The sequence below is a fragment of the Phyllostomus discolor genome, chromosome 3 (assembly GCF_004126475.2).
Source record: "Phyllostomus discolor isolate MPI-MPIP mPhyDis1 chromosome 3, mPhyDis1.pri.v3, whole genome shotgun sequence".
Lineage (NCBI taxonomy): Eukaryota > Metazoa > Chordata > Mammalia > Chiroptera > Phyllostomidae > Phyllostomus > Phyllostomus discolor.
Genome location: NC_040905.2, coordinates 98,022,996 through 98,035,170, shown reverse-complemented (window position 1 = coordinate 98,035,170; position 12,175 = coordinate 98,022,996). Strand labels below are relative to the sequence as shown.

The 12,175-nt window shown below is 42.8% G+C and overlaps 1 protein-coding gene across 5 annotated transcripts in view; it reads left to right on the top strand.

The window, feature by feature from the left end:
- CALN1 (calneuron 1) overlaps window positions 1-12,175 on the top strand; it is a 487,378-nt gene that overhangs the window by 27,080 nt on the left and 448,123 nt on the right. The window lies entirely within an intron of this gene.

Below are 12,175 nucleotides of genomic sequence, written 5' to 3'. Positions count from 1 at the left end.
AGTTGAGATGATGAGCAAATGCTCTGTCCTGGTGCACCACAGGGCACATCAAAGGAAAGCTAGGTATTGCTGGGGTTTTATTCTCTTCGTTTTTAGGCTTTTAAGTGGGTGGGGTTCTGTCCAGCTGTCCAGGAGAGTTATCATTAGATTATGTAAAGAGCTTGAACCTGTGGAGACCTATCCAGAAAGAGTCAGCCAAGAGGTATTTTCCATGTGGGAAGCTCTCTGTAAGCTGGAGGAGCCCTAGGTGAGTTGGGAGCAGAGCTGAGAGGGATGGCTGCCTAGAAGCGGTAAGTACATAGCTCTAGGGAGCCCTGTGCTGGTGTTGGGGACAATGTGAGGAGAATGTTGCCTGTACTCTGGGAGGGAAGGCAGAGTCTTCTTCCTATGATGAGGGGTGGGCATGTCCTCAGCCAGTGTGGAGAGCTCCAGGTGGAACTTGGGCATTGCGTACTCCAGACCCATTGATGAGCACCCACCCCCAACCATGACCGAGAAATACGAAAAAAGCAAAGGACTCCTCTCCATTCTCAGAACTTCTGCCAACACTGCCACCAAGAATAATAAGCATGTAGAAACTAATTATACATCTGGACAAATCTGTTTCAGTTTACTGGATTGAACATAATCATATTAAAATATAATGAATACAATCAAACACACAATGTGTGATGGAATAACCACTTAGGAACCGGCACTGGCAGAGGACGCTGGCAGCTGGCTGAGAGTGGGGTGACTGACTGAGAGTGGAGTGGGGTGACGGGAGCCTAGGTCTGCGGTACAGTGGGAGTGAAGCCCCCCACAGGTCTGTGGCTGATTTCCTTGTCAGTTTTGGTGTGGGTCCTAACCTGCTGCCTTCCACCCTGATGCAGGCTCGCCCACACAAACCAGTGGTGGTTCTGCAGCCTGAATTTGTTGTCTGGTGTTTAATCTTTGTCTCATTTGGTGTGCAGGGGTACAGAAAGGGTTGTAGAATGTTTATGGTGAGGGCATACTGGTGACCATAGCCCTCGACCCTCTGGGCAGCCAAAGTCCACTGAACAGGTGGCCTTGCCAATCCTGTTGTGTGGGAGGTCTCGCCCATATCCTCCCAAGAAAGGGACCAAATAGCTCTGGTTCTTCCCCAACCCCCGGCCTCCAGATGCCAGCCTGGACCTCCCTCAACTGTACTTCCTGAGCACATGTTCTGGTCTCCAGTGTGGGTGAGACCCAGGCCTCTCCTGGGAATCCCAGAGAAGATGCAGCTCCTTGGCAGCTGACCTGGCACCTGAAGCAGGTTTTGGCTAAGCACACCCTAGACTGAGGCTTCAATTCAGCTCCCCATGGCTTCTCCCTGCTGCCCTGCCTTTCTCTGCCTCCTGGCCCCACCTGGCCCAGCCCGGCACAGTCCTCGGCTGAGTGTGATGTCGTAGGTGGCACTGGGAAGTGCCAAGGGCAGAGTGAGGGGCTTGTTGAAGCACCAGTGGTCAGTTCCCAGAAGAACAGCACTGCAGTGGGAAGCAAATTGAGTCTGGCCGACACCATCTGTTTTTGTGCTACCTCTAGACAGGGGTGCGGACTCCTGGACCCCAGGAGTACATCTGTGAGGGGCACCTGGGAGACTGCAGGTGAGGGGAGTCGCAGGTGAGAGAACCTGACTGTGCTCCCAACCGGGTCCCCACAGCTCTGCACGGTCAGGTCTGCTCCACACCCCACAGACACTCCTGCCCTGACAGGCCCCTGCTCATGACCTGGGTTCCACCATGTTAATCGCTGCTCAGGCCTTGGGTGCCTCACAGGCAGCGCCGGCCCACTGTCTTGCTGCTGCTGTTATTGTGTATGTGTTGTTGTCATTTGCTCACAAAGAGCTTTAAAACTTTGAAGTAGTTGCCGGCATTGAAAAATTAGCTGGTTAACTATTTACCTAAAAATCAGCTGATTTCTTTTTTAACAGTCCGATTTCCAGCTTCTCTTTAAACATTACCCCCGGCCATGCTGGGCCACACTCCCTACAGCAACAGCCAGTCTGTGACAAGCTGTGGCTGCCCCTTGGGACAAGGTGCACCATTGCACCATGGTCTCCTGCCACCTCTGGGATTGACATTTGGTTGCTTTGCCCCTTTCCATGACCAGGCAGTGCTGTGGACATCTAGGTCACCACACCCTGCTCTACATTAAGAAGGGGGCAGTGCTGGTGTGTGAGCAGTGGATCACACACTGGTGTGACTTAGACTCTAGTGCTCTGGCTGAGAGAAGCCTGTCAACCTTCTCTCAGTCAGCTGGGGCTGCAGGACAAAATCCCACTAACTGGGGGAGGGGCTTATACCCCAAACTTTTATTTTCTTACAGTTCTGGAGGCTGGACCTCTGAGATCAGGGTACCAACTTGGTTGGGTGCTGACGAGGCCTCTCTGGCTACTTCTCACTATGTCCTCACATGGCAAGCAGGAAGGGAGAGAGAGGGAGAGAGAGGGATTGACAGTATTTCCTTTTCTGATAAGGCCACACACAGCCCTCTGAGCTTAGGGCCCTACTTTTATGATCTCATTTACCCTGAGTTACTGCTTTAAAGGCCCTGTCTCCAAATGCAGTCACGTTGGGCTTTAGTGCTGCAACCTGTGAATTTGTGGGGGTGGGGGACACGGTGCAGCCCAGCACATACCTGGAACTCAGGGTGTGCCTATGGAGACAAGAAGACAGCCGTGGGGAAGGGAACATAAATGACCACTAGGAGTCTCAAGCCATCCAGTCATGTCGTGAAAATGGAAAACACACACACAAACGCTCGTGGCAGGGGTGGACTCAGCAACCGGAAGGCTGGGGCTCAGAGCACAGGTTCTTCAAGTCCACAGCTCCTGCCTCTCAGCAGCCCCAGGAGAGATACAACTTATGGAAAATTTTGGATATACTCCCTCAAACATTTGTTTGGACCATCCTTCTTGGCAGTTTATACTGGACATTTCTAAACTCTGCTACTCAGTCATATCTCTAGAGAGTCCTGTGTTTCCTTTCTGGAGTGACGGTGAGAGCAGTGTGGGACCGGGATGAGTGGCATGAGGATCCTTCCACTGCCTACCACGGGCGCCCCTGGTGTCTTGCATCAGGAAGGCTGCTGGCCTGTGAGAGAAGCTGTGTGACCTTTGGAAATATCTCAGCCTCTCTGAGTTTCAGACTTCTCAACTGTGAACTGAGAAGTGACTGGGTTGGTCTCCTTCACAGGTTGCCTTTCTGATTTCAGCATATAATTTTAATCCCTGGTTAGGGACCCATCCCTCAACAGGGCCCAGTCCCTGTCCCACCACAGACTGTCCAGGCCTCCCGTTAAACTCTCTGAATCTGGATCCTTCCACAGTCTGATTACGATTCCATAATGTGATTCAGCCTTCTCCTCCACTGCTCCCACCCAGTGAGGTTGATGAGAAGATATGGTATTAGCTGATAATTAAGTTATTAGCTGCCAAAGCTTAATTGCTCTTGGGAGTATTTTAATTTTAACAGGGGACTCTTAAGAACAGAAAGCCTTGGAGACAGCAGAAGGAAGGGGAACTGTGTGCGTGCGTGTATGAAGCAGAACCAACTTCAGCAGCCCCTTCCAGGATGCCCAGCAGTGGAAAAGCAGGTGTTGACATCTCCTTGTGCATGAGGTGGCCCCCAGGTGGGTTCCATGTGCCAACCTGCATGGCCTTCAAGGAACATTCTCAAGAATAGGACTAGCAGTGGGCCAGAGGCAGGTGGATGGACATTGTCTGGCCTGGAAATCAGGCCTGGGCTGTGGCCTCCATGATGTGGGAGCTTCTGTTTAGGGGGTAGAGGGATCTTACAGAGACTACTGGGGGCACTGGGGATTTCTCTGTCCTTTGCATGGCTGGTTTTAGAAACTGTTCCTAGGGCTGGGGACAAAGGGCTTTAACCAAGGCCTGCAGCTTGACTTGGAATGTGGCATATTTTTGATGTGCCAATTTGGTTTTCTCAAACCAGGTTCAGTGGGGTGGGGTGGGGTGGGGTCGGGGGACAGGGGCAAGGGGTCAATTCATTTAGTGGCTGGCCCTGGATGGCATAGGAACCTAGGGCACGCAGGCTCATCTATGCTGCAGATGACTACCAGGACCTGGCTGGGCCAGGGTAGGGTTCAGGCAGCAGTCCACATTCTGAGCCCACATTTGGGAGCCATTGGGATACTTTTCGTGGTCTGGGGAAGAGCTCCAGTGTGGCCAATCTTAGCTCGGGAGCCTGGGCCCTTGGGGACAGTTCCCTAGTGGGGGAAACACAGTGGATGAGGCAGGGGACAGGGCCCAGACAGGGTTCATGACAGGATACTGAGTGCCCGAAAGCAAAGACAGTACTCCTGGTCCTCAGTTTCTGACATGCATGCCAAAGGCAGTAGAGAACCGTGTTTGCTACCCATGTTCATGACATGACACATGTGGCTAGGGACAACATCGCACAGTGTGCTAAGTGAAGAGAGAGGCTGCTGCTGGCTAGAAAGGCCCTGCCAGGGTACTCCCGTGAACCCAGGGGCTGGAGGGAGGGATGCTAGCCAGGCGTCCCTGTGGCCTGTCCACAGAAGCTCCAAGGGCCCTGATAAGGAGATCGGATGAGCCACATTCGGGAGCGTAGCCTGCAAGTTCCTGATTCTGCCTCTCACCAGCTCTGCGCCTTGCCTCAGTTTCTTCATGTCTGAAATATTAACATCAGTCCCTGCCTCCTGGAGTTATTATGAGGATTAAGTGAATAAATTCATGGAAAGTACCTAGAAGTATGCCTTACATGAAGGGCTTAATTTGTGTTATTATGACTAGATATTTCACCCAACTCAGGACATCAATGAGTACAAAGGGCTCCCTGATTTCAGAGATGTTAAAACATGAAAATAATGAGTTTTGGAGCTCATTAAATAGGATATTATTTTGTGTTCATTATGAGTGAATCAGAACAAAGGGGTCTTGCATAAAGGGAAGCCAGATTCTGCGACCCATGGTGACACAGCAAGTAGGACATGATTCTACTTTGAGTCCCATTGCCCTGGGGTCAGAGGGTGGACCTGGGGCCAAGATGGCAGAGACTGGGTGAGATTAAGGTAGTTGGGAGCAGTCTGGGTCCCAGCAGAGCTATCTGGGGCTCAGAGGCCAGGCCTGGGGGAATTACTGACCACCGAGTCCTGCTTGGCCTGCCAGCCACACTAGCACCTGAAGCAAGGTTGAACCTATCAATGCCTTTCAAGGCCAGGGCAAGGCAACAGACACCCCTTCTTTCTCACTATTCCATGCAAGATTCTCTGGTTCTGTTACTATCCTTGTACTATGAAGTAAGACTAATGATACACTTCTCTGTCTTTTAATTGAATTTATTGGGGCGACATTGATTAATAAAACCATACAGAATTCAAATGTTCAGCTCTATAACACATCCTGTGCATACCACATCGTGCACTCACCTCCCAAAGTCAACTTGCTTTCCATCACCATTTATTCCCTGTTTGTCCCCTTTTGCTGCCCCTCACTCTTCTTTCCCTCTGGCTATCACCATACTCTTGTCTATGTCTGTTTATTTCCTTCTTCATCCCACTTTTCCAGCCAGTCCTCAAACCCTGCCTCCCCTCTGACAACTGCAGTCTGTTCTCTGTATCTATGAGTCTGTTTCTATTTTGTTTGTTAGTTAATTTTGTTTATCAGATTCCACATGTAAGTGAAATCATATGGTATTTGTCTTTCTGTGACTGGCTCATTTCAGTTAACATACTACTCTCATGGTCCATCCATGCTGTCACAAAAGGTAAGGTTTCCTTTTTTTTACAGCCAAGTAGTATTTCATTGTGTACATGTACCACAGCCTTGTTTATCCACTATACTGACTTGGCCGTTTCCAAGCCTTGACTATTGTAAATAACACTGCAATGAAGATAGGGGGTGCATATATTCTTTATTTTTATTAAATACTTCTGAATTTTATTATTGTTCAAGTAAAGTTTTCTGCCTTCCCCCCACCCCTCCCCACCATCCAAGTCATTCCCATCTCCCTCCCCTGTTTCCACCCCCCTTGTTTTTGTCCATATGTCCTTTTTTTAATAAAGATTTTATTTATTTATTTTTAGAGAGGGAAGGGGGGGAGAAAGAGAGAGAGAGAGAGAGAGAGAGAGAGAGAGAGAAACATCAATGTGAGGTTGCTGGGGGCCATGGCCTGCAACCCATGCATGTACCCTGAATGGGAATCGAACCTGTGATGCTTTGGTTCGAAGCCCACGCTCAATCCACTGAGCTATGCCAGCCAGGGCTCATGTGTCCTTTATACTTGTTCCTGCAAACTCTTCACCCTCCCCCCCTCCATTAACCCTTCCACTTTCTCCTCTGGTTACTGTCAGTTTGTTCTTAATCTCAATGTCTTTGGTTATATTTTGCTTGCTTGTTCGTTTTGTTGATTAGGTTCCAGTTAAAGGTAAGATCATTTTGCATTTGTCTTTCACCACTTGGCTTATTTCACTTACCATAATGCTCTCCAGTTCCATCCATGCTGTCACAAAGGGTAGGAGCTTTTTCTTTCTTTCTGCTGCGTAGAATTCTATTGTGTAAATATACCACAGTTTTTTGATCCATTTGTTTACTAATGGGCACTTAGGTTGCTTCCAGCTTTTGGCTATTGTAAATTATGCTGCTATGAACTGTGGAGTGCATAGGTTCTTTTGGATTGGTGTTTCTAGGTTTTTAGGATATAATCCTAGCAGAGGAATTGCTGGGTCAAAAGGCAGATCCATTTTTGTTTTCTGAGGAAATTTCATACTGTTTTCCATAGTGGTTGCACCAGCCTACATTCCCACCAACAGAGCACTAAGGTTCCCTTTTCTCCACAGTCTCTCCGACACTTGTTGTTTGTTGCTTTGTTTATGATGGCCATTTGTTGCTTTGTTTATGATGGCCATTCTCACTGGTGTGAAGTGGTGTCTCATTGTGGTTTTAATTTACATCTCTCCTATGGCTAGCAATAGTGAACATCTTTTCACATGTCTCTGGGCCCTTTGCATGTCCTCCTTGGAGGGGTGTCTGTTCAAGTCCTTTGCCCACATTTTAATTGGGTTAATTTGTTTTCTTAGAGTGGAGCCATGTGAGTTCTTTATATATTTTGGAGATCAAACCCTTGTCTGAGGTACCATTGGCAAATATGTTTTCCCATATGGTTGGTTCCCTTTTCATTTTAATGCTGTTTTCTTTAGCCATGCAGAAGCTTTTTATTTTGATGAGGTCCCATTTATTTATTCTTTCCTTTATGTCCCTTGCTTTAGGGGACATATCAGTAAAAGTATTGTTGCATGGAATATCTGAGATTTTCCTGCCTATGCTCTCCTGAGGGACTTTTATGGTGTCATGACTTATATTTAAGTTTTTTATCCACCTTGAATTTATTTTTGAGTATGGTGTAAGTTGGTAGTCAAGTTTCATTTTTATGCATGTAGCTGTCTAGCTCTCCCAACACCATTTGTTGAAGAGGCTATTTTTGCTCCATTTTATGTTGCTGCCCCCTTTGTCAAATATTAATTGACTGTAGAGACTTGGGTTTATTTCTGGGCTCTCTGTTCTGTTCCATTGGTCCATGTGTCTGTTCTTAATCCAGGACCAGGCTGTTTTGATTACAGTGACTTATAATACAGTTTGATATCAAGTATTGCGATCCCTCCTGCTTTATTCTTCTTTCTCAGAATTGCTGTAGCTATTCGGGGTTGTTTATGGTTCCATATAAATTTCTGAAGTGTTTGTTCTATATCTGTGAAATATGCCATTGGTACTTTAATAGGTGTTGCATAGAATCTGTAAATTGCTTCGGGTAGGATGAACATTTTGATTTTAATTCTTCCAATCCATGACTATGGTATATGTTTCCATTTATTTGTGTCTTTCTTAATTTCTTTCTTCAGTGTTTTGTAGTTTTCTGAGTACAGGTCTTTTACCTCCTTGGTTAGGTTTATTACTAGGTATTTTATTTTTCTTGTTATTATAGTAAATGGGATTTTTTCCCTGATTTCTGTTTCTGATATTTCATTGTTGGTATACAAAAATGCCTTTGATTTCTGAATATTGACATTTTTTCCAAATTCATTCATTAGGTCAAGCAGTTTTTTCGGTGGAGTCTGTTGGATTTTCTATTGCATATATTCTTTCAAATTAGTGTTTTGAATGTCTTCAGACATATGAGAATTCCCAAAAGTGGAATTGCTGGGTCATAAGGCAGTTCCACTTTTAATTTTTGGAGGAAAATCCACACTGTTTTCCACAATGGCTGCACCAATCTGCATTCTTACCAGGTTCAACAGTACATGAGGGTTCTCTTTTTTCCACATCTTCACCAACATTTGTGTGTGTTGATAGTCATTCTAACAGGTGTGAAGTGATAGCTTGTTGTGGTTTTAATTTGCATTTCTCTGATGGTTAATGATGTTGAGCATATTTTCATATGTGTATTGGCCATCTATATGTCCTCTTTTGAGAAGTGTCTATTTAGGTCTTTTGCCCATTTTTAACTAGATTGTTTGCTTTTTTGGTGCTGAGTTGTAAAGCTCTTTATAAATTTTGGATACTAATCCTTATCAGATGTATCATTGGTGAATATGTTCTCTCATTCAGTGGTTGTCTTTTCATTTTGTTGATGGTTTCCTGTGCTGTGCAAAACCTTTTTAGTTTGATGTAGTACCGTTTATTTTTTTTCTTTTGTTTCCCTTGCCCAAGGAGATATATCAGGAAAAAAAACATTGTTATGAGAAATGTCTGAGATTTACTGCATACACTTTCTTCTAGGATTTTTATGGTTTTGTGACTTACATTTAAGTCTTTAATTCATTTTGAGTTTATTCTTATGTATGGTGTAAGAAGGTGGTCTAGTTTTATTTTTTGCACTTACCTGTTCAATTTTCCCAACATTATTTATTGAATAGACCCCATCTTTACCCCATTGTATGTTTTTGCCTCTTTTGTCAAATATTAATTGACCACAAGAGCATGGGTTTTTTTCTGGGCTCTTTGTTCTGTTTCATTGATCTATATGCCTGTTCTTATGCCAGTACCATGCTGTTTTGATTATTATGACCTTGCAGTATAGTTTGATATAAGGTAGCATGATACCTCCAACTTTGTTATTCTTCCTCAAGATTCCTGTGGTTATTTGGGGTCTTTTGTAGTTCCATTAAATTTTTGGAATATTTGTTCTAGATCTGTGAGATACGCTATTGGTATTTTAATAGAAATTGCCTTGACTCTACAGATTGCTTTGTGTAGTATAGACATTTTAATGATGTTAATTCTTCTTCCTATCCATGAACACAACATATGCTTCCACTTATTTGTATCTTTCTCAGTTTCTTTCTTTGGTGTCCTATAATTTTCCAAGTATAGGTCTTTTATCTCCTTGGTTAAATTTATTCCTAGGTACCTCGTTTTTTTTTTGTTGTTGTTGCAACTATAAATGGAATTGTTTTCTTCATTTCTGTTTTTGATAGTTCATCATTGGTGTATAAAAATGCCACTGGTGCCCTGGTTGGCATAGCTCAGTGGATTGAGCATGGGCTGCAAACCAAAGCATCGCAGGTTTGATTCCCAGTCAGGGCACATGCCTGGGTTGCAGGCCACAGCCCCCAGCAACCACACATGGATGTTTCTCTCTCTCTTTCTCCCTCCCTTCCCTCTCTAAAAATAAATAAATAAATAAATAAATAAATAAATAAAATCTTAAAAAAAATGCCACTGATTTCTGAATATTGATTCTGTATCCTGCTACTTGACTGAATTCATTCATTAATTCTAGTAGTTTTTTGGTGGAGTCTTTAGGGTTTTCTATATACAGTAATAATATACTTCTCTTAAATTGCTTTACTATTACTAGTAACAACCTACTTGTCACTTACCTTATAACCAGTTATGGCTCACCACTGCATAGAGACACTACGTTTGAGAACAATTGTATTAATAACAATGCCATGGGCCAATGGAGTGTCTATAATTGTGGAAATTGCAGCTATTTTGATTAGCTTGTGTGAAAGGGATAATTTTGAGTGGAGGCAGATTGTTTGGAATGGATCACAGCACTTCCTGTAGATAGTTGACTTAATAACATCTGACACTCATTCAACAAACATTTGCTAGGTGTCTACTAATGCCAATCCCTGAGCATATTTGTAGGGACAAGCCTAGCTGCCAGGTCAGCGATCACAGCAACGGTGGCAGAAACCCACCTATCCATCTTACTTAGCCCTGGAAAGCTAAGAAAAGACTCTTGTCCTGTGCTCTAGTTTCTAACCTGGTTTCCCCACCTCCAACACTGCTTATTTTAGTCAATGGTGTTGAGTGTCAGCCCCCCTTGAATGCAATACTGACCATATAGGTCTAAAGCATATTTCTTTTCCCTTAATTTACACATGATGACCTTGCCAAGATTCATACTCACCAGGTTCTGTTTCTAACCATTAAACAAAACCATTATTGTGGAAATTTACAAATACACACAAAAGTAGAAAGACTACTATAATGAAACTACATGTATCCAAACACAAACTTCAGTAACTAATGATATTCTTCCAATCTTGTTTTATATTTCTTATATAACATATAATTCCACATGTGAATACTTCACTATGTATCTCTAACAGATAAGGTTGCTTTTAATATAACTAAAATACCATTATCACTCACAACAGAATTAACAATGATTCCTCAATGATAATCTCCATGTTCTATTTTCCCTGTTGTCTCCATTATGTAGTTTATTCAAATTAGGATTCAACTAAGGTCCATAGCTAACAATGAATAGTTCTGTTAAGTACTGTTTAATCCATAACAGTGCCCTTCTTTTCTTCCCATGCTATTTATTTGTAACAGAAATATAATTAGTCCTGTAGGATTTCCCACATTCTGGTTTTGGCTTACTCAGTTCTCTTGTGTTATTTAACATATTTCTTTTTGCTTGTATGACCCTATATTTAAATCTGGGGACTTAATTATATTTGTATTCTGTTCTTTATATAAAGGACACTTTTAGGTTGTGCTGTGTGCTTCCTATTACCTCATATGACAAGGCATTTACTATTTGGTCATCCCACTTCATTCATATTAAGGCTGAGGTTCTGTCTGCCTGATTTGTCCATGAGCAAGTTGTCTATCAACCTTACACCTAATGATTTTAGTAGGCATTGATGATCATTACCTAGATCTATTATTTCATCAGAGATAGCAAAATGGTGATGTTCTTTCTTTCTTCTTAATTGATTAAGTGTGATTCCTCTGTAAAGAAGAACTTGTCTTATCAACTATTTGGACTATTTGGTTACCTTATAATATAATCTGCATAGAAAATCTGTGTTATAAAATAGTCATGAAGATGTAAAGTACAGCATAGGGAATATAGTCAATAATATTGTAATAACTATGCATGGAGCCAGGTGGGTACTAGACTTACTGGAGGATCACTTCATAAATTATATAAATGTATAATAACCACTATGCTATACATATGAAACTAATGCAATATTGAGTATCAACTATAATTGAAAAATAAAAATTAAAAAATGAAAATTCGGGGTAATTACTTAATACTTTCTTTCATTTATCATTTACAAATAATAATTAGTTGCCACCTTAGCAGTTATATTCATCTCAGTTTTCAGAATAGTGAATTGTCCCATATCTGGCCATTGGACATGTCTTCACATTGCTCCTTCTGTCACTTGACATCACTGGGAGCTTACCTGTGTTTGAACCTGACAAGAAATGCCAGACTGATTTTCACAATTTCTCCCCTGGAGCTGATTATTTCCAGCTGGAAATGGTATTTAGAGATCACAAGTTGAGTGCTAATGGTGTTCATTGCTACTGAGTTTTATTACTTTGAAGCCTTTTCAGTGACAGGCATGCCTATCTGTCTGGCATGACTGGCATGCATATTCTTGAAAGAAAAAAAATTCTGAGTTCATTCTGATGTTCTTATTCAAATTAGATTTCAGGGTTTTTCTTTCATGTTAAAATTTTATATTTATATCTCTTTTCTCTAGTATAGAACACCTTGTTTTCTAATGATATTAATTTACTTATGATTATTCTGTGGTTCTTTTTGTCCTTAGATCTGTCGCACTTAGGATGTCAAGTCAAAATATTATGTTTTAAAATAATTTGAAAACATTCTTCTCTCTTCAATTAAGCCATCAACCTGAAATATAGTTGTATCTG